Here is a 4,720-nt window from a genome sequence, read left to right as displayed (position 1 = left end):
CCTTCCGCCTCCATCTCTATCACCACTCTCTAACCTTAAAACTCTCCACCTCCAAAGTCCAAATCGACGGCTATCCCTTCACCAGTCCAGGTCGTCGCCTCCGCCCTACAACTGTGCTCCAACCCGTTGCCTCCTGTCTCCACGTCGTCGCCCCTCCACCCAACCACCCGTCGTCTCCAACCATCCAACAGTTGCCTCCGCCCTTCAGCTATCCACGCCGCTTCCAAGAAGGTACAAATTCAGACTCATATATTCAATGTGTTGTAGTTTTTGATAATAAGTGTAGTAATTCAGAATTTTGTTTAGGCATTAATGTGTAAAGAAATTGAGCGTTGTGAGTATTTTGTTAGATGGTGAAATTGACTAATTGAGTGTTGTAATTTTCATAGGTTGAAATTGAGTGTAATTTTCTCCAATTTACTAAATTCATATGGACATACATGATGGAATTGAGAATTTTCTCTGACTACTGTTCATTAGCATTTTTATTTACAATTTAATGTTGTGATTTTCTTAATCTTTCTTCTTGTAGGTGTTGAATAATGAAAGTGAAACAGTTGGAGATGTCCTTGGTACTTGGAAATTTGAGCAAGTAGAGCTTATGAAGCTTAAGTTTGTTGAAGGGGGTGTTTTTAACACATTTCCATCTAGAAAGGAACTTGCCCAATACAATATCATGAAAAGATTGAACAACATATTTTAGACTTGAAGATATTGAAGAGTGAACATCTATGGTGAAATCAACATTAGTTAATCATGCCGTGGCATAATTATGTACTCCTATGAAACTTTATTTTGGTTGATATTCATGTTGTAACCTAAATATTGGTTTTTGTTGGTTGATGGATGTTATTTCTTATTTTTTTCAGTTTTAGGGTTTTTAGTTTTTCGAAATTTCATTTAATTTCGGTTTTTCGGTTTATTTTGGTTTTTACATTTCGGTTTTCGGTTTCGGTTCGGTTTTAATTTACACCTAAATTCAGTTTTTCGGGTTCGGTTCGGTTTGGGCAAAAAACCGAACCGAAACCCGAATGCTCACCCCTACGCTACGTTAAATTCCCCATTTCCAGTTAACTTCCATCTTCCTTTGTCTCTACCCCCTCTATCAAAAGGGACTTGTAGAATCTTCTCAACGATCTCCTCCGGAAGGCCCGTCCTTTTTGCCAGTAACCACAACTCTCTCATTCCACTGCTCACCCAACCACAATTCATTGATCTTTAACGTCGGGTTGGCCGAGCCTGGATTGCACAGATCCACAAGGGGTGTATTCAGCACCCACGAATCATGCCAAAAGTTGATATCCCCATTCCCAAGTACCCATCTAACCTGTTCCCGACAAAGGTTTCCCACCTTAAACATCCGTCTCCACATCGGGCAGAACCGATTTGATCGATAGGCCATCAAAGGGAAGGAAATAGAGCAATATTTTTGGTACATATAACGAGCCCAAAGGGATCCCTGCTCGCGGAATCTCCACCACAACTTAATGCTAAACGCCTCTATCAAATCCGCCAAGTCTCGAATCCCCACACCGCCCTCCTCTATCGGCAGACACACCCGCTGCCATTTAACCCAATGCATTTTCCTCGAGGTGTTGCAAGAACCCCACAAAAACCGAGCCATTACCTGCTCAATCTGCCTTAAGGCTCCCTTGGTAGGATCCAGTACCTGAAAAATATGAATAGGTAAGGCCCCAAGGACACTTTTAATCAAAGTGAGCCGCCCACCAAAAGAAAGGTGTCTATGGCCCCAACTGTGGATCCTTGCTGAAATCTTATCTCGCAGGAACATGAATAGACTTGTCTTCTTATGACCTCGAAAAATAGGCACTACAAGGTATTGAAAGGGGAGGTCCCCTTGCTTGAATCCACTAGCTTCTTCAACATCTCTTTCCCATGACTGATATTTTTTGTCAAGGTAGAAGCAACTCTTCCCCACATTTACCTTCTGACCAGAGACCCTCATATAACATTGTAGGCATTCCACCAGCTCAAACACTGTCGAACTCTGAGCCTGCAAGAAGATAATAATATCATCCGCATATGCCAAGTGAGACACCCCCATGGTGTACCTTGTCGTCCTGTACATCATCTCCTTACGCCCGAGGATGAGGCAGTCAAGAAGCCTCGATAGATAATCTGCAGCCAGAATAAACAGAGATGGAGAGATAGGATCTCCTTTTCTGAGGCCCCGAGACGACTTGAAGAAACCGGCTACACTCCCATTAATTAGAATCGAGAACCAGCATGGCAGATGCAGTTTTCAATCAGGCCAACCCACTTATCTGAAAATCCCATCTTCTTTAAAACCTTGAGTAAAAATGGCCACTGAACTCGATCATATGTTTTTCCATATCCAATTTAAGAACCATATTTGGTGACGTCACTCCCTTCCAGAGTTCATGAAATAGCTCTTTCGCTAGGAGCACGTTGTCGCTTATCAGTCGGCCTCTAATAAAACCAATTTGATTTGGAGCTGTAAGCATTGGCAAGAGAGGCGCCATCCGAGATGGAAGGAGCTTGGAAATTATTTTATTTATAACGTTGCACGGGCTGATTGGCCTAAATTCAGCCCATCTTGTGGGATTCTTCTTTTTCGGCCTTCCCCACATTTACCTTAGCCTCTGCTTCAGCCTTTTTTAACCCTTCAAAAATATTGCCGAAGACTACCCGATTCCAGATTCTCAGGCTAGTCTTTAGCCGACTCAGCTTAATCTTCACGTTGATCATTCCCCTTGTACCTGTATCTTCCTTCCAGCATGTCTCAACCTCGTTTTGAAATAGATGGTGCCTTACCCACATATTTTGAAACCGAAAAGACGGTTTAGGGCGTGGCCCCGGGACTTGGTGGATTCGAACAAGTTTGCCCAGCCCTCACCAAGCAAGACTCTGTCCAATCTCTCAAAAGTGTCCCCTCGTGCCCACGTGAACTTGGGACCATCAGCCCCTATATCTAGAAGCTGGCAGTCACTACTAACCTCGCCAAAATCCAGCATCTCTCTAGTCCTCTTTCGCACGGCCCCCCTTACCTTTCATCCTCGGAGACAAAAGTATTAAAGTCGCCCGCAACCAGCCAAGGCAACCCATCCAGCTTCGCAGTAAGGTCCCGAAGTTTATCCCACATTTCCAGCCTTCCTTCCCTAAAACATTTTCCATATGCCACCGAAACAAAGAAAAGGCCCGGCAACGTAGGCATCACATATCGGGCGTGTAATACCTGCTCAGAATCATCCCACTCATCCACCTCAATGCCAACAGCTGCAAATATCCATATCTGACCGTTTCTATTAACTCTCTTGAACTGCAAACCAAATACCCTACTAAAGAAATCGGGCTTGGGTTTAACTAAAGGTTCAATAATTGCCAATACCAAAATCTTATTATTCATCACCAATCTTTTAATCATGCTCTGGGTATTCACATTGGCTACCCCAACCCCCCGAGCATTCCAAATCATGATGTTAAGAGACATGTCAAACAATGACAGATGAGGCCCCCTTATCAAGCCTCCCCTTCTTCACTAAACCCTCTTCTACTATCCTCACCAAGTCCCTAACTGCCCCTCTCTTATCAATGGGACGGGCATATTGCGAAAAGGTATCTTGCTCTATTCCTCATCTGGATCCCAATCTTTTTCAGCCTCATAAACTTCATGATCAAAGTCCCCGTTTGGTAGCATCTTCGAATACCGAGGCCTAGATCCAAGATCACTTGCTAGAGATCCAAGGGAGTTCCTAAGTGAATTTTTGGAGAACGAGCTCAACACCGAGAACCTGTTGGAGGAGGCTCGCAAAGGTGACACTCCACCTTCCTTCTCCCCTGAAGCATACCCCGAGTCCCCCTGGCCTCCTACCCCTGGTGACCCCCCCTTCCCTCCTCGAGCCCCTTTCCCATGTTTGCCTTGCCTCTGCCTGGGGAGGAAAAATTCTCCTCCCTCCTGCTCCTGACCCCCATCTAGCTCCATCCCCTCCTCCATCTCTGCACCAAACCCCAGCCCCTTCTCTGCGCCAGACCCCAGCCCCATCCCAGCACGAGACCCTAACCCCATATCTGCACCAGACCCCATCCCCCCAATGCCACCATGCACCTCCCCTGCACCCAACTTCCCCATCTCCTGCACACTGCCCAGGTCACTCAATATTTCCTCTCCCCCCTTGACCCCCGTCTCCCACAACACTTCCCTTCTATCTTGATTATTAAAGCTTCTCCTCGCCGGCTTCTCCCTCTTACCGTTCGCATAGCATACCTCGCTAGAATGTCCCACATGTTTACAATCATGGAAAAAGAGAGGGATGCGGTCCCACTTTACTATCTGCCTGACTTCTTTCCCCTGTAAACTCAAGACTATCTCCTGGGGTGGTGTCTGAGATATGTCTATCTCAATGCACATACGAGCAAAGGACAGCCTAGTGCGGGAAATCGCCGCATGGTCAACCTGCAAAGGGACTCCAAGAAGTCCTCCAATCGCAAATAACGCTGATTTTTCAAACAAGTGAATGGGAAAACCTATCAGATTACACCAGACAGCCGTAATTGGTGATTCAAAGAAAGGGTCAAAGTCTGGGGTCCACTTAAAGACTCTCATAGGGTGACGATCAACAAACCATACCGGCATTCCATTAGGCCCTCCCAACAACTTAGCATAATCATCTAACAAATAAAACTGAATCAGCACATGTTTTGTGTTTATGTATTTCCATGAGAACTCACCCTTAAACTT

General features: G+C 45.3%; 1 long non-coding RNA gene across 1 annotated transcript; it reads left to right on the top strand.

Moving 5' to 3' along the window:
* On the top strand, window positions 1-859 carry LOC121786337. The gene is made up of 2 exons (XR_006047139.1): window positions 1-231; window positions 533-859. It is a non-coding gene; the product is annotated as an uncharacterized LOC121786337 (long non-coding RNA).
* The last annotated feature ends 3,861 nt before the right edge of the window (window positions 860-4,720 follow it).

The sequence above is a fragment of the Salvia splendens genome, chromosome 22 (assembly GCF_004379255.2).
Source record: "Salvia splendens isolate huo1 chromosome 22, SspV2, whole genome shotgun sequence".
Taxonomy (NCBI): domain Eukaryota; kingdom Viridiplantae; phylum Streptophyta; class Magnoliopsida; order Lamiales; family Lamiaceae; genus Salvia; species Salvia splendens.
This window is presented reverse-complemented; position numbering and strand designations above follow the sequence as displayed.